This window comes from Lithobates pipiens, unplaced genomic scaffold (genome assembly GCF_037356315.1).
Source record: "Lithobates pipiens isolate NorthernLeopardFrog02 unplaced genomic scaffold, aLitPip1_a1.2 Scaffold_13, whole genome shotgun sequence".
Lineage (NCBI taxonomy): Eukaryota > Metazoa > Chordata > Amphibia > Anura > Ranidae > Lithobates > Lithobates pipiens.
In genome coordinates this window covers 555,206,707-555,224,608 of record NW_027507718.1, presented here as the reverse complement: position 1 = coordinate 555,224,608, position 17,902 = coordinate 555,206,707, and the positions used below count along the sequence as shown (strand labels likewise).

Below are 17,902 nucleotides of genomic sequence, written 5' to 3'. Positions count from 1 at the left end.
AAAGATTGAATCTTCAGTTACAATTGTTTACTTGTCTCTGTAGTCAATTCTTTATCTGATATAAAAGGGGAAAACACCATGCAAACCAAACAATATACAGTGCCTTGCGAAAGTATTCGGCCCCCTTGAACTTTTCAAACTTTTGCCACATTTCAGGCTTCAAACATAAAGATATAAAATGTTAATTTTTTGTGAAGAATCACCAACAAGTGGGACACAATTGTGAAGTGGAACGAAATCTATTGGATATTTTAAACTTTTTTAGCAAATAAAAAACTGAAAAGTGGTGCGTGCAAAATTATTCGGCCCCTTTACTTTCAGTGCAGCAAACTCACTCCAGAAGTTCAGCGAGGATCTCTGAATGATCCAATGTTGTCCTAAATGACTGATGGTGATAAATAGAATCCACCTGTGTGTAATCAAGTCTCTGTATAAATGCACCTGCTCTGTGATAGTCTCAGGGTTCTGTTGAAAGCGCAGAGAGCATCATGAAGACCAAGGAACACACCAGGCAGGTCCGTAATACTGTTGTGGAGAAGTTTAAAGCCGGATTTGGATACAAAAAGATTTCCCAAGCGTTAAACATCCCAAGGAGCACTGTGCAAGCGATCATTTTGAAATGGAAGGAGTATCAGACCACTGCAAATCTACCAAGACCTGGCCGTCCCTCTAAACTTTCAGCTCAGACAAGGAGAAGACTGATCAGAGATGCAGCCAAGAGGCCCATGATCACTCTGGATGAACTGCAGAGAACTACAGCTGAGGTGGGAGAGTCTGTCCATAGGACAACAATCAGTCGTACACTGCACAAATCTGCCCTTTATGGAAGAGTGGCAAGAAGAAAGCCATTTCTCAAAGATATCCATAAAAAGTCTTGTCTAAAGTTTGCCACAAGCCACCTGGGAGACACACCAAACATGTGGAAGAAGGTGCTCTGGTCAGATGAAACCAAAATCCAACTTTTTGCCCACAATGCAAAACGATATGTTTGGCGTAAAAGCAACACAGCTCATCACCCTCAGCACACCATCCCCACTGTCACACATGGTGGTGGCAGCATCATGGTTTGGGCCTGCTTTTCTTCAGCAGGGACAGGGAAGATGGTTAAAATTGAGGGGAAGATGGATGCAGCCAAATACAGGACCATTCTGGATGAAAACCTGTTGGGAGTCTGCAAAAGACCTGAAACTGGGACGGAGATTTATCTTCTAACAAGACAATGATCCCAAACATACAGCAAAATCTACAAAGGAATGGTTCACAAATAAACGTATCCAGGTGTTAGAATGGCCAAGTCAAAGTCCAGACCTGAATCCAATCGAGAATCTGTGGAAAGAGCTGAAAACGGCTGTTCAAACGCTCTCCATCCAACCTCACTGAGCTCCAGCTGTTTTGCAAGGAAGAATGGGCAAGAATTTCAGCCTCTCGATGTGCAAAACTGATAGAGACACCCCAAGCGACTTGCAGCTGTAATCGCAGCAAAAGGCGGCTCTACAAAGTATTAACGCAAGGGGGCCGAATAATTTTGCACGCCCCACTTTTCATTTTTTTATTAGTTAAAAAAGTTTCAAAAATCCAATAGATTTCGTTCCACTTCACAATTGTGTCCCACTTGTTGGTGATTCTTCACAAAAAATAAAAATTTTATATCTTTATGTTTGAAGCCTGAAATGTGGCAAAAGGTTGAAAAGTTCAAAGGGGCCGAATAATTTCGCAAAGCACTGCAAGTATAGGTTTCTTTAAAGTTCTTTATCTGAAACCATCCTCCCAGGGTATCGCAACTCACCTGGGAACATTCTGGCTCATCCTATTACAATCTACAGGATAGGATAATGTTTCAGCTGCCTGTGGTGGGTTTGCCTGCGATTTTGCATATTCTCCATCATTGGAGAAAGATTTAAGCAGTTCTAGAAGGCCTATTAATTGGTTAAGGTACCCTGAAGTGGGTCTCCTAAGGTATCAGCACCTAGCTGCACAGTAGTTAGTGCCTTAGGCCCCTTTCACACAGACGGATAGAGTGGCGCTTTTAGCTGCGGATTTTCTCGTTTTCTACCGCAGCTAAAAGCGCACAATGCTTTCCTATGGCCCCCATTCACACACAGCGTTTAGCTGCGATTTAGTTACGTGCGAATAGAAAAAATACAATTGGATGCGTCCAGGTGCGATGTAGTGCAGCTATATGCACATAACCGCAGGTAATCGCAGTCTTTTGTGTCAACTGCGGATAACAGCGTGAGAAGGGATTCAAGAGACCAAAAAAAAAAAAAAAGGGTTGCCATGGGAATGACTATATTAGGTAACTGCAGCTGAACGCAACTGCACAGAAACGCACGTAAACGCAGTTAATCACACTGTACAAATGCAGCTGATTGCTGTGCCTGGAGTCTTTAATTTCACAGAAAAAAATAAACATGCTAAACTGCAGCAGAACAGCCGTCCATGTGAAAAGGGGCCTTAAAATGAGCCTGTTGCCCAACCATATCTTCCCAAGATTAGATGCACTGTACATTGAACTTTTTGCACATTATCTACCTGTAAAAGCCTCCTTCCTTTGTATAGACACCCCAAAGCCCCAAGACTGCTGTTGGTAGCCACCATTGTGGATGTGTTGTCAGCAGACTCAGAGCTGTCAACAGACAGACAATCTATAGCTTTCCCTTTCTTTCTGCCCCTCAATCTCTTCCCCCCCCCCTCAATAGTCAGATAATTGTTTATTTTGGTCGTTAAAGAGGGTCAGAGATGCTGGGCCAGTTCAGAAAGTAATTAGACACTCCCAGAAAAAAAAGGGGAGGGAGGGAATGGCTCTTTTTGGAATAGCTACATTTTCTAGCAAGCTCAAAGACAGAATTGTGTGTAAAAAAACAAAAAACGAACAAAAAAAAAACAGCATTTAAAAAAGGATTTAAAATACTTAATTTTGTGGGACTTTTACCGGCAGTTTTTCTTTTTAAAATTGATCAGAAGTAAATGGTGGCAGCTTAACTCTGTGTTACCTAAACCTATAATGCACAGCTCCCAGGAACAATGCTGGGGATGACAGTGGACATGGGGGACACCACACCAGGAGCAATCTGTTTGTTACACACTTGTAACCTCTGAACTCTGTGCTTTACATACTCCCGCACTCTGTGCTTTAATCTCTCTTGACCCATAGACACAGAGTCAGGTTTTTTTTTTAGCCATATTTATTTAAGCCCTGCTTATTGTTACAGCAATCTGACCACACCCACAATTCAATGTGGTGCACTACATGCACTGCATCATTCCCCTTCAGATGGTGCGGTGTCTTTATGCCTTAATGTCTGCCTCTGGTTTCAAAATTGTGATCAACTGTTTCTGGTCATGTAAAAAACTGATTTTTTTGGCATGGCGAGTAGGGTGTTCGTGAATTTTATTTTGAAAATCTGGTAACCTTATGTCAGCAATATATAAAAAGGCAAATGAAAGCTGGCCCTGTAAAAAAAAGAAAAATACTTACCTCTCCTACAGGACCGCTTTACTGAATGTCCCTTAACCGGTTCCCGACAATGTACATCGACAGAATGGCACGGGCAGGCATATTGGCGTACATGTACGTCCAATATTCAATGCCACCCTGCCATCGGTGCGCTCCCGCGCTGGTCGGGACCCCCGTGAGTCCGGTCGCGGGACCCGCGGACTCAATCGCCGCGGGCATCCCCGCGATCGTCTCACGGGACAGCTGAATGGAGGAAATGCCGTGTAAACAGCATTTCTCCATTCTGCCTAGCAACTAGTGACACTGATCTCTGCTCCATGTGATTGGAGCAGAGATCAGTGTTCACTAAATGAAAGCCCAACCCCCCCACAGTTAGTAACACACCCCTAGGAACACTTAACCCCTACACTGCCACCACCCCCTGGTTAACCCCTTCACTGCCAGTGTCATTTACACAGGAATCACTGCATTTATATAGCAGTGATTACTGTATAAAATGACAATGGTCCCAAAAAGGTGTCAAAAATGTCCGATGGGTCCCCCACAATGTCGCAGTCACAATAAAAAAAAAAAAAAATCGCTGATTGCCGCCATTACTAGTAAAAAATAAAATAAAAAATTATTAATAAAAATGCTATAAAACTATCCCTATTTTGTAAAAGCTATAACTTTTGCGCAAACCAATCAATAATCGCTTATTGCGGTTTTTTTTTACCAAAAATATGTAGAAGAATACGTATCGGCCTAAACTGAGGAAAAAAAATGTTTTTATATATATTTTTGGGGGATATTTATTATAACAAAAAGTAAAAAATAATGCGTTTTTTTCAAAATTGTCGCTCTATTTTTGTTTATAGCGCAAAAAATAAAAACCGCAGGGGTGATCAAATATCACCAAAAGAAAGCTCTATTTGTGGGGGAAAAAAGGACGTCAATTTTGTTTGGGAGCCACGCCGCACAACCGTGCAATTGTCAGTTTAAACAATGCAGTGCCGAATCGCAAAAAGTGGTCTGGTCTTTGAACAGCAAAATGGTCCCGTGTGAAAGTGGTTAACAAAAATGAATTGCTGAAGTCTGAAGAAAACTGTTTCCTGGAGTGTATATCTACTGTGTCCCCTGTGATGCTTAATGATTCTCCCATCACTACAGGACATGGTAGGCCTGCATCGGAGCTTAAAGGTTACTTTGATTACCGGAAGGACAGGGTTGCTTTAAATGCCAACTTCATGAAGCTTTTACTGATTTCAAAGACCTGTTTTTGCCTTTCTATTCTATAGATATTGAACAGTGGCTCTTCCACACAAAAAATAAAATAAAGACTGATGTATAAAAAAAAAAAAAAAAAAAAAAAACAGAAATCAAAGAGCTTACATCCCAATACCTTTTAGCAATGTCACCCACCACCCCATGGTATCTTATTTCTACATTGACTAAGAGTATGTCCCGCAGATTAAACCTGGCATAAGCATTAAACAGATCTAACTGTGCTTTATGAAAACTATTTTGTCACACTGCGCGAGATTTTAGTTTTCTAGCAAAAGTGAATTTCCTATATTTCCATCAAAAGGATGTAAGGGCCAATTCACACTATATGCGGCGATAGATGTTTTAAATTCTAAAAGGTCTGTCACGGCAGAGAATCTAGAAACAATAGTTTCATATGTGTCCCATTCACACTGCAACAAAGCCTAGCACCAGCCCGAATCACACTGGAATGTTGGGCAGCGCGTTGTGGCACCCCACACTGCAGTGAAGTGTATGTTTTTGGTTTTTGTTTGCGTACAAAAGGAGCAGTGCAATGCAATTGATTGTGCAGCACAGCGGCAAGGAGCAGTGAATTGCTTAAGTTGTTCTACGATTTTACGAAGGGGCAGTGTGACTTGGCCCTAGAGGAATGATACAAGAGGTAAAATCCCCAACTGTTTTCAATGTACGTTGATGTACTGCTCCATGCATGAAGATGTTTAACACATATACACCATACTGAACTCATCTTACCTGCAGAAATAGCTAGACTTGTAGACAATATATAATTAATGCTTGCAATGAAGGCAGAGTCATGAAGCTGGGATGCCTGTGCCAAAAACCTAAATATAATAAAAAGGTTAATTTAGGTTTTTTAAAAAATACAAAACCTTCTTGCCACAGACAATAGATTCTACAACAGTGTAGAATTGCAAAGATCACATCCTAAAGTAGACTGGAGCTCAAAAGTAAAGATTTGCCATGTTAAAGGGATCATCTAGAAATATTAAGAGTACCCAAATCAGGACTACGTTTTGTCTTGTTGCTGTGGTGGCCAGGCAGTTCGTACAACTCCAGTACTCCTTTCCAGACTTAGGGTATATAGCACACTCAATCCTAGACCAAAAGAAAAAAAAAACATGGATGACAAGTTGCAAGTTGGTGTGGTAGCCAGGCAGTGCGTACAACCCCAGTACTCCTTTCCAGACTTAGGGTATATAGCACACTCAATCCTAGACCAAAAGAAAAAAAACATGGATGACAAGTTGCAAGTTGGTGTGGTGGCCAGGCAGTGCGTACAACCCCAAGTACTCCTTTCCGGACTCAGGGTATGTTAGCACACTCAAACCTAGACCAAAAGAAAAAAAAAATGGATGACAAATTGCAAGTTGGTGTGGTGGCCAGGCAGTGCGTACAACCCCAAGTACTCCTTTCCGGACTCAGGGTATGTTAGCACACTCAAACCTAGACCAAAAGAAAAAAAAAAAATGGATGACAAGTTGCAAGTTGGTGTGGTGGCCAGGCAGTGCGTACAACCCCAGTACTCCTTTCCAGACTTAGGGTATATAGCACACTGAAGCCTATACCAAAAGAAAAAAAAATGGATGACAAGTTGCAAGTTGGTGTGGTGGCCAGGCAGTGCGTACAACCCCAGTACTCCTTTCCAGACTTAGGGTATATAGCACACTCAATCCTAGATCAAAAGAAAAAAAAATGGATGACAAGTTGCAAGTTGGTGTGGTGGCCAGGCAGTGCGTACAACCCCAGTACTCCTTTCCGGACTTAGGGTATATAGCACACTCAATCCTAGACCAAAAGAAAAAAAAATGGATGACAAGTTGCAAGTTGGTGTGGTGGCCAGGCAGTGCGTACAACCCCAAGTACTCCTTTCCGGACTCAGGGTATGTTAGCACACTCAATCCTAGACCAAAAGAAAAAAAAAATGGATGACAAGTTGCAAGTTGGTGTGGTGGCCAGGCAGTGCATACAACCCCAGTACTCCTTTCCGGACTTAGGGTATATAGCACACTCAATCCTAGACCAAAAGAAAAAAAAAATGGATGACAAGTTGCAAGTTGGTGTGGTGGCCAGGCAGTGCATACAACCCCAGTACTCCTTTCCAGACTTAGGGTATATAGCACACTGAAGCCTATACCAAAAGAAAAAAAAAATGGATGACAAGTTGCAAGTTGGTGTGGTGGCCAGGCAGTGCGTACAACCCCAGTACTCCTTTCCAGACTTAGGGTATATAGCACACTCAATCCTAGATCAAAAGAAAAAAAAAATGGATGACAAGTTGCAAGTTGGTGTGGTGGCCAGGCAGTGCGTACAACCCCAGTACTCCTTTGCGGACTCAGGGTATATAGCACACTCAAACCTAGACCAAAAGAAAAAAAAAATGGATGACAAGTTGCAAGTTGGTGTGGTGGCCAGGCATTGAGTACAACCCCAGTACTCCTTTCCAGACTTAGGGTATATAGCACACTGAAGCCTAGACCAAAAGAAAAAAAAAAAATGGATGACAAGTTGCAAGTTGGTGTGGTGGCCAGGCAGTGCGTACAACCCCAAGTACTCCTTTCCGGACTTAGGGTATATAGCACACTGAAGCCTAGACCAAAAGAAAAAAAAAATGGATGACAAGTTGCAAGTTGGTGTGGTGGCCAGGCAGTGCGTACAACCCCAAGTACTCCTTTCTGGACTCAGGGTATGTTAGCACACTCAATCCTAGACCAAAAGAAAAAAAAAAAGTGTATGACAAGTTGCAAGTTGGTGTGGTGGCCAGGCAGTGCGTACAACCCCAAGTACTCCTTTCCGGACTCAGGGTATATAGCACACTCAATCCTAGACCAAAAGAAAAAAAAAATGGATGACAAGTTGCAAGTTGGTGTGGTGGCCAGGCAGTGTGTACAACCCCAGTAATACTTTCCGGACTTAGGGTATATAGCACACTCAATCCTAGACCAAAAGAAAAAAAAACAAATGGATGACAAGTTGCAAGCTGGTGTGGTGGCCAGGCAGTGCGTACAACCCTAAGTACTCCTTTCTGGACTCAGGGTATGTTAGCACACTCAATCCTAGACCAAAAGAAAAAAAAATGGATGACAAGTTGCAAGTTGGTGTGGTGGCCAGGCAGTGCGTACAACCCCAAGTACTCCTTTCCGGACTCAGGGTATATAGCACACTCAATGCTAGACAAAAAGAAAAAAAAAAAAATGGATGACAAGTTGCAAGTTGGTGTGGTGGCCAGGCAGTGCGTACAACCCCAAGTACTCCTTTCCGGACTCATGGTATGTTAGCACACTCAAACCTAGACCAAAAGAAAAAGAAAAAAAATGGATGACAAGTTGCAAGTTGGTGTGGTGGCCAGGAAGTGCATACAACCCCAGTACTCCTTTCCGGACTTAGGGTATATAGCACACTCAAACCTAGACCAAAAGAAAAAAAAATGGATGACAAGTTGCAAGTTGGTGTGGTGGCCAGGCAGTGCGTACAACCCCAAGTACTCCTTTCCGGACTCAGGGTATGTTAGCACACTCAATCCTAGACCAAAAGAAAAAAAAAAATGTATGACAAGTTGCAAGTTGGTGTGGTGGCCAGGCAGTGCGTACAACCCCAAGTACTCCTTTCCGGACTCATGGTATGTTAGCACACTCAAACCTAGACCAAAAGAAGAAAAAAAAATGGATGACAAGTTGCAAGTTGGTGTGGTGGCCAGGCAGTGCGTACAACCCCAAGTACTCCTTTCCGGACTCAGGGTATGTTAGCACACTCAATCCTAGACCAAAAGAAAAAAAAAAATGTATGACAAGTTGCAAGTTGGTGTGGTGGCCAGGCAGTGCGTACAACCCCAAGTACTCTTTTCCGGACTCAAGGTATGTTAGCACACTCAAACCTAGACCAAAAGAAAAAAAAAAAAAAAATGGATGACAAGTTGCAAGTTGGTGTGGTGGCAAGGCAGTGCATACAACCCCAGTACTCCTTTCCGGACTCAGGGTATGTTAGCACACTCAATCCTAGACCAAAAGAAAAAAAAAAAAATGGATGACAAGTTGCAAGTTGGTGTGGTGGCCAGGCAGTGCGTACAACCCCAAGTACTCCTTTCCGGACTCATGGTATGTTAGCACACTCAAACCTAGAGCAAAAGAAAAAAAAATGGATGACAAGTTGCAAGTTGGTGTTGTGGCCAGGCAGTGCGTACAACCCCAAGTACTCCTTTCCGGACTTAGGGTATGTTAGCACACTCAAACCTAGACCAAAAGAAAAAAAAAATGGATGACAAGTTGCAAGTTGGTGAGGTGGCCAGGCAGTGCGTACAACCCCAAGTACTCCTTTCCGGACTCAGGGTATGTTAGCACACTCAATCCTAAACCAAAAGAAAAAAAAAATGGATGACAAGTTGCAAGTTGGTGTGGTGGCCAGGCAGTGCGTACAACCCCAGTACTCCTTTCCGGACTTAGGGTATATAGCACACTCAAACCTAGACCAAAAGAAAAAAAAAAAAAGAAAAATGGATGACAAGTTGCAAGTTGGTGTGGTGGCCAGGCAGTGCGTACAACCCCAAGTACTCCTTTCCGGACTCAGGGTATGTTAGCACACTCAATCCTAGACCAACAGAAAAAAATAAAAAAAAATGGATGACAAGTTGCAAGTTGGTGTGGTGGCCAGGCAGTGCGTACAACCCCAGTACTCCTTTCCGGACTTAGGGTATATAGCACACTTAATCCTAGACCAAAAAAAAAAAATGGATGACAAGTTGCAAGTTGGTGTGGTGGCCAGGCAGTGCGTACAACCCCAAGTACTCCTTTCCGGACTCAGGGTATGTTAGCACACTCAAACCTAGACCAAAAAAAAAAAAAAAAAAATGGATGACAAGTTGCAAGTTGGTGTGGTGGCCAGGCAGTGCGTACAACCCCAAGTACTCCTTTCCGGACTTAGGGTATATAGCACACTCAATCCTAGACCAAAAGAAAAAAAAAATGGATGACAAGTTGCAAGTTGGTGTGGTGGCCAGGCAGTGCGTACAACCCCAAGTACTCCTTTCCGGACTCAGGGTATGTTAGCACACTCAAACCTAGACCAAAAGAAAAAAAAAAAAAATGGATGACAAGTTGCAAGTTGGTGTGGTGGCCAGGCAGTGCGTACAACTCCAAGTACTCCTTTCCGGACTCATGGTATGTTAGCACACTCAAACCTAGACCAAAAGAAAAAGAAAAAAATGGATGACAAGTTGCAAGTTGGTGTGGTGGCCAGGCAGTGCGTACAACCCGAAGTACTCCTTTCCGGACTTAGGGTATATAGCACACTCAATCCTAGACCAAAAGAAAAAAAAAAAAATGGATGACAAGTTGCAAGTTGGTGTGGTGGCCAGGCAGTGCGTACAACCCGAAGTACTCCTTTCCGGACTCAGGGTATGTTAGCACACTCAATCCTAGACCAAAAGAAAAAAAAAAATGGATGACAAGTTGCAAGTTGGTGTGGTGGCCAGGCAGTGCGTACAACCCCAAGTACTCTTTTCCGGACTCAGGGTATGTTAGCACACTCAAACCTAGACCAAAAGAAAAAAAAAAAATGGATGACAAGTTGCAAGTTGGTGTGGTGGCCAGGCAGTGCGTACAACCCCAGTACTCCTTTCCGGACTTAAGGTATATAGCACACTCAATCCTAGACCAAAAGAAAAAAAAAAAAAAAAGGATGACAAGTTGCAAGTTGGTGTGGTGGCCAGGCAGTGCGTACAACCCCAAGTACTCTTTTCCGGACTCAGGGTATGTTAGCACACTCAAACCTAGACCAAAAGAAAAAAAAAAATGGATGACAAGTTGCAAGTTGGTGTGGTGGCCAGGCAGTGCGTACAAACCCAAGTACTCCTTTCCGGACTCAGGGTATGTTAGCACACTCAAACCTAGACCAAAAGAAAAAAAAAAAATGGATGACAAGTTGCAAGTTGGTGTGGTGGCCAGGCAGTGCGTACAACCCCAAGTACTCCTTTCCGGACTTAGGGTATATAGCACACTCAATCCTAGACCAAAAGAAAAAAAAAAATGGATGACAAGTTGCAAGTTGGTGTGGTGGCCAGGCAGTGCGTACAACCCCAAGTACTCCTTTCCGGACTCAGGGTATGTTAGCACACTCAAACCTAGACCAAAAGAAAAAAAAAAAAATGGATGACAAGTTGCAAGTTGGTGTGGTGGCCAGGCAGTGCGTACAACCCCAAGTACTCCTTTCCGGACTTAGGGTATATAGCACACTCAATCCTAGACCAAAAGAAAAAAAAAATGGATGACAAGTTGCAAGTTGGTGTGGTGGCCAGGCAGTGCGTACAACCCCAAGTACTCCTTTCCGGACTCAGGGTATGTTAGCACACTCAAACCTAGACCAAAAGAAAAAAAAAATGGATGACAAGTTGCAAGTTGGTGTGGTGGCCAGGCAGTGCGTACAACCCCAAGTACTCCTTTCCGGACTCAGGGTATGTTAGCACACTCAAACCTAGACCAAAAGAAAAATAAAAAATGGATGACAAGTTGCAAGTTGGTGTGGTGGCCAGGCAGTGCGTACAACCCCAAGTACTCCTTTCCGGACTCAGGGTATGTTAGCACACTCAAACCTAGACCAAAAGAAAAAAAAAAAAAAATGGATGACAAGTTGCAAGTTGGTGTGGTGGCCAGGCAGTGCGTACAACCCCAAGTACTCCTTTCCGGACTCAGGGTATGTTAGCACACTCAAACCTAGACCAAAAGAAAAAAAAAAAATGGATGACAAGTTGCAAGTTGGTGTGGTGGCCAGGCAGTGCATACAACCCCAGTACTCCTTTCCGGACTTAGGGTATATAACACACTCAATCCTAGACCAAAAGAAAAAAAAAAAAATGGATGACAAGATGCAAGTTGGTGTGGTGGCCAGGCAGTGCGTACAACCCCAAGTACTCCTTTCCGGACTTAGGGTATATAGCACACTCAATCCTAGACCAAAAGAAAAAAAAAATGGATGACAAGTTGCAAGTTGGTGTGGTGGCCAGGCAGTGCGTACAACCCCAAGTACTCCTTTCCGGACTCAGGGTATGTTAGCACACTCAAACCTAGACCAAAAGAAAAAAAAAAATGGATGACAAGTTGCAAGTTGGTGTGGTGGCCAGGCAGTGCGTACAAACCCAAGTACTCCTTTCCGGACTCAGGGTATGTTAGCACACTCAAACCTAGACCAAAAGAAAAAAAAAAAAATGGATGACAAGTTGCAAGTTGGTGTGGTGGCCAGGCAGTGCGTACAACCCCAAGTACTCCTTTCCGGACTTAGGGTATATAGCACACTCAATCCTAGACCAAAAGAAAAAAAAAAATGGATGACAAGTTGCAAGTTGGTGTGGTGGCCAGGCAGTGCGTACAACCCCAAGTACTCCTTTCCGGACTCAGGGTATGTTAGCACACTCAAACCTAGACCAAAAGAAAAAAAAAAAAATGGATGACAAGTTGCAAGTTGGTGTGGTGGCCAGGCAGTGCGTACAACCCCAAGTACTCCTTTCCGGACTTAGGGTATATAGCACACTCAATCCTAGACCAAAAGAAAAAAAAAATGGATGACAAGTTGCAAGTTGGTGTGGTGGCCAGGCAGTGCGTACAACCCCAAGTACTCCTTTCCGGACTCAGGGTATGTTAGCACACTCAAACCTAGACCAAAAGAAAAAAAAAATGGATGACAAGTTGCAAGTTGGTGTGGTGGCCAGGCAGTGCGTACAACCCCAAGTACTCCTTTCCGGACTCAGGGTATGTTAGCACACTCAAACCTAGACCAAAATAAAAATAAAAAATGGATGACAAGTTGCAAGTTGGTGTGGTGGCCAGGCAGTGCGTACAACCCCAAGTACTCCTTTCCGGACTCAGGGTATGTTAGCACACTCAAACCTAGACCAAAAGAAAAAAAAAAAAAAAATGGATGACAAGTTGCAAGTTGGTGTGGTGGCCAGGCAGTGCGTACAACCCCAAGTACTCCTTTCCGGACTCAGGGTATGTTAGCACACTCAAACCTAGACCAAAAGAAAAAAAAAAAAATGGATGACAAGTTGCAAGTTGGTGTGGTGGCCAGGCAGTGCATACAACCCCAAGTACCCCTTTCCGGACTTAGGGTATATAGCACACTCAATCCTAGACCAAAAGAAAAAAAAATGGATGACAAGTTGCAAGTTGGTGTGGTGGCCAGGCAGTGCATACAACCCCAGTACTCCTTTCCGGACTTAGGGTATATAGCACTCTCAATCCTAGACCAAAAGAAAAAAAAATGGATGACAAGTTGCAAGTTGGTGTGGTGGCCAGGCAGTGCATACAACCCCAGTACTCCTTTCCGGACTTAGGGTATATAGCACTCTCAATCCTAGACCAAAAGAAAAAAAAAAGGATGACAAGTTGCAAGTTGGTTTGGTGGCCAGGCAGTGCGTACAACCCCAAGTACTCCTTTCCGGACTCAGGGTATGTTAGCACACTCAATCCTAGACCAAAAGAAAAAAAAAAATGGATGACAAGTTGCAAGTTGGTGTGGTGGCCAGGCAGTGCGTACAACCCCAAGTACTCCTTTCCGGACTCAGGGTATGTTAGCACACTCAAACCTAGACCAAAAGAAAAAAAAAAAAATGGATGACAAGTTGCAAGTTGGTGTGGTGGCCAGGCAGTGCGTACAACCCCAAGTACTCCTTTCCGGACTTAGGGTATATAGCACACTCAATCCTAGACCAAAAGAAAAAAAAATGGATGACAAGTTGCAAGTTGGTTTGGTGGCCAGGCAGTGCGTACAACCCCAAGTACTCCTTTCCGGACTCAGGGTATGTTAGCACACTCAATCCTAGACCAAAAGAAAAAAAATGGATGACAAGTTGCAAGTTGGTGTGGTGGTCAGGCAGTGCGTACAACCCCAAGTACTCCTTTCCGGACTCAGGGTATGTTAGCACACTCAAACCTAGACCAAAAGAAAAAGAAAAAAAATGGATGACAAGTTGCAAGTTGGTGTGGTGGCCAGGAAGTGCATACAACCCCAGTACTCCTTTCCGGACTTAGGGTATATAGCACACTCAAACCTAGACCAAAAGAAAAAAAAATGGATGACAAGTTGCAAGTTGGTGTGGTGGCCAGGCAGTGCGTACAACCCCAAGTACTCCTTTCCGGACTCAGGGTATGTTAGCACACTCAATCCTAGACCAAAAGAAAAAAAAAAATGTATGACAAGTTGCAAGTTGGTGTGGTGGCCAGGCAGTGCGTACAACCCCAAGTACTCCTTTCCGGACTCATGGTATGTTAGCACACTCAAACCTAGACCAAAAGAAGAAAAAAAAATGGATGACAAGTTGCAAGTTGGTGTGGTGGCCAGGCAGTGCGTACAACCCCAAGTACTCCTTTCCGGACTCAGGGTATGTTAGCACACTCAATCCTAGACCAAAAGAAAAAAAAAAATGTATGACAAGTTGCAAGTTGGTGTGGTGGCCAGGCAGTGCGTACAACCCCAAGTACTCCTTTCCGGACTCATGGTATGTTAGCACACTCAAACCTAGACCAAAAGAAAAAAAAAAAATGGATGACAAGTTGCAAGTTGGTGTGGTGGCAAGGCAGTGCATACAACCCCAGTACTCCTTTCCGGACTCAGGGTATGTTAGCACACTCAATCCTAGACCAAAAGAAAAAAAAAAAAATGGATGACAAGTTGCAAGTTGGTGTGGTGGCCAGGCAGTGCGTACAACCCCAAGTACTCCTTTCCGGACTCATGGTATGTTAGCACACTCAAACCTAGAGCAAAAGAAAAAAAAATGGATGACAAGTTGCAAGTTGGTGTTGTGGCCAGGCAGTGCGTACAACCCCAAGTACTCCTTTCCGGACTTAGGGTATGTTAGCACACTCAAACCTAGACCAAAAGAAAAAAAAAATGGATGACAAGTTGCAAGTTGGTGAGGTGGCCAGGCAGTGCGTACAACCCCAAGTACTCCTTTCCGGACTCAGGGTATGTTAGCACACTCAATCCTAAACCAAAAGAAAAAAAAAATGGATGACAAGTTGCAAGTTGGTGTGGTGGCCAGGCAGTGCGTACAACCCCAGTACTCCTTTCCGGACTTAGGGTATATAGCACACTCAAACCTAGACCAAAAGAAAAAAAAAAAAAGAAAAATGGATGACAAGTTGCAAGTTGGTGTGGTGGCCAGGCAGTGCGTACAACCCCAAGTACTCCTTTCCGGACTCAGGGTATGTTAGCACACTCAATCCTAGACCAACAGAAAAAAAAAAAAAAAAAATGGATGACAAGTTGCAAGTTGGTGTGGTGGCCAGGCAGTGCGTACAACCCCAGTACTCCTTTCCGGACTTAGGGTATATAGCACACTTAATCCTAGACCAAAAAAAAAAATGGATGACAAGTTGCAAGTTGGTGTGGTGGCCAGGCAGTGCGTACAACCCCAAGTACTCCTTTCCGGACTCAGGGTATGTTAGCACACTCAAACCTAGACCAAAAAAAAAAAAAAAAATGGATGACAAGTTGCAAGTTGGTGTGGTGGCCAGGCAGTGCGTACAACCCCAAGTACTCCTTTCCGGACTTAGGGTATATAGCACACTCAATCCTAGACCAAAAGAAAAAAAAAATGGATGACAAGTTGCAAGTTGGTGTGGTGGCCAGGCAGTGCGTACAACCCCAAGTACTCCTTTCCGGACTCAGGGTATGTTAGCACACTCAAACCTAGACCAAAAGAAAAAAAAAAAAAAATGGATGACAAGTTGCAAGTTGGTGTGGTGGCCAGGCAGTGCGTACAACTCCAAGTACTCCTTTCCGGACTCATGGTATGTTAGCACACTCAAACCTAGACCAAAAGAAAAAGAAAAAAATGGATGACAAGTTGCAAGTTGGTGTGGTGGCCAGGCAGTGCGTACAACCCGAAGTACTCCTTTCCGGACTTAGGGTATATAGCACACTCAATCCTAGACCAAAAGAAAAAAAAAAAATGGATGACAAGTTGCAAGTTGGTGTGGTGGCCAGGCAGTGCGTACAACCCCAAGTACTCTTTTCCGGACTCAGGGTATGTTAGCACACTCAAACCTAGACCAAAAGAAAAAAAAAAAATGGATGACAAGTTGCAAGTTGGTGTGGTGGCCAGGCAGTGCGTACAACCCCAGTACTCCTTTCCGGACTTAAGGTATATAGCACACTCAATCCTAGACCAAAAGAAAAAAAAAAAAAAAGGATGACAAGTTGCAAGTTGGTGTGGTGGCCAGGCAGTGCGTACAACCCCAAGTACTCCTTTCCGGACTCAGGGTATGTTAGCACACTCAAACCTAGACCAAAAGAAAAAAAAAAATGGATGACAAGTTGCAAGTTGGTGTGGTGGCCAGGCAGTGCGTACAAACCCAAGTACTCCTTTCCGGACTCAGGGTATGTTAGCACACTCAAACCTAGACCAAAAGAAAAAAAAAAAAATGGATGACAAGTTGCAAGTTGGTGTGGTGGCCAGGCAGTGCGTACAACCCCAAGTACTCCTTTCCGGACTTAGGGTATATAGCACACTCAATCCTAGACCAAAAGAAAAAAAAAATGGATGACAAGTTGCAAGTTGGTGTGGTGGCCAGGCAGTGCGTACAACCCCAAGTACTCCTTTCCGGACTCAGGGTATGTTAGCACACTCAAACCTAGACCAAAAGAAAAAAAAAAAAATGGATGACAAGTTGCAAGTTGGTGTGGTGGCCAGGCAGTGCGTACAACCCCAAGTACTCCTTTCCGGACTTAGGGTATATAGCACACTCAATCCTAGACCAAAAGAAAAAAAAAAATGGATGACAAGTTGCAAGTTGGTGTGGTGGCCAGGCAGTGCGTACAACCCCAAGTACTCCTTTCCGGACTCAGGGTATGTTAGCACACTCAAACCTAGACCAAAAGAAAAAAAAAATGGATGACAAGTTGCAAGTTGGTGTGGTGGCCAGGCAGTGCGTACAACCCCAAGTACTCCTTTCCGGACTCAGGGTATGTTAGCACACTCAAACCTAGACCAAAAGAAAAATAAAAAATGGATGACAAGTTGCAAGTTGGTGTGGTGGCCAGGCAGTGCGTACAACCCCAAGTACTCCTTTCCGGACTCAGGGTATGTTAGCACACTCAAACCTAGACCAAAAGAAAAAAAAAAAAAAAAAATGGATGACAAGTTGCAAGTTGGTGTGGTGGCCAGGCAGTGCGTACAACCCCAAGTACTCCTTTCCGGACTCAGGGTATGTTAGCACACTCAAACCTAGACCAAAAGAAAAAAAAAAAAATGGATGACAAGTTGCAAGTTGGTGTGGTGGCCAGGCAGTGCATACAACCCCAGTACTCCTTTCCGGACTTAGGGTATATAACACACTCAATCCTAGACCAAAAGAAAAAAAAAAAAATGGATGACAAGATGCAAGTTGGTGTGGTGGCCAGGCAGTGCGTACAACCCCAAGTACTCCTTTCCGGACTCAGGGTATGTTAGCACACTCAATCCTAAACCAAAAGAAAAAAAAAATGGATGACAAGTTGCAAGTTGGTGTGGTGGCCAGGCAGTGCGTACAACCCCAGTACTCCTTTCCGGACTCAGGGTATATAGCACACTCAAACCTAGACCAAAAGAAAAAAAAAAAAAGAAAAATGGATGACAAGTTGCAAGTTGGTGTGGTGGCCAGGCAGTGCGTACAACCCCAAGTACTCCTTTCCGGACTCAGGGTATGTTAGCACACTCAATCCTAGACCAACAGAAAAAAAAAAAAAAAAAATGGATGACAAGTTGCAAGTTGGTGTGGTGGCCAGGCAGTGCGTACAACCCCAGTACTCCTTTCCGGACTTAGGGTATATAGCACACTTAATCCTAGACCAAAAAAAAAAATGGATGACAAGTTGCAAGTTGGTGTGGTGGCCAGGCAGTGCGTACAACCCCAAGTACTCCTTTCCGGACTCAGGGTATGTTAGCACACTCAAACCTAGACCAAAAAAAAAAAAAAAAATGGATGACAAGTTGCAAGTTGGTGTGGTGGCCAGGCAGTGCGTACAACCCCAAGTACTCCTTTCCGGACTTAGGGTATATAGCACACTCAATCCTAGACCAAAAGAAAAAAAAAATGGATGACAAGTTGCAAGTTGGTGTGGTGGCCAGGCAGTGCGTACAACCCCAAGTACTCCTTTCCGGACTCAGGGTATGTTAGCACACTCAAACCTAGACCAAAAGAAAAAAAAAAAAAT

The 17,902-nt window shown here is 43.8% G+C and overlaps 1 long non-coding RNA gene across 1 annotated transcript in view; it reads right to left on the bottom strand.

The window, feature by feature from the left end:
• LOC143976265 (uncharacterized) overlaps positions 1–17,902 on the bottom strand; it is a 106,123-nt gene that overhangs the window by 14,998 nt on the left and 73,223 nt on the right. Inside the window, exon 2 of the long non-coding RNA XR_013272581.1 lies at positions 5,456–5,544. This is a non-coding gene — a long non-coding RNA (uncharacterized LOC143976265). The remainder of the gene's footprint in view (positions 1–5,455; positions 5,545–17,902) is intronic.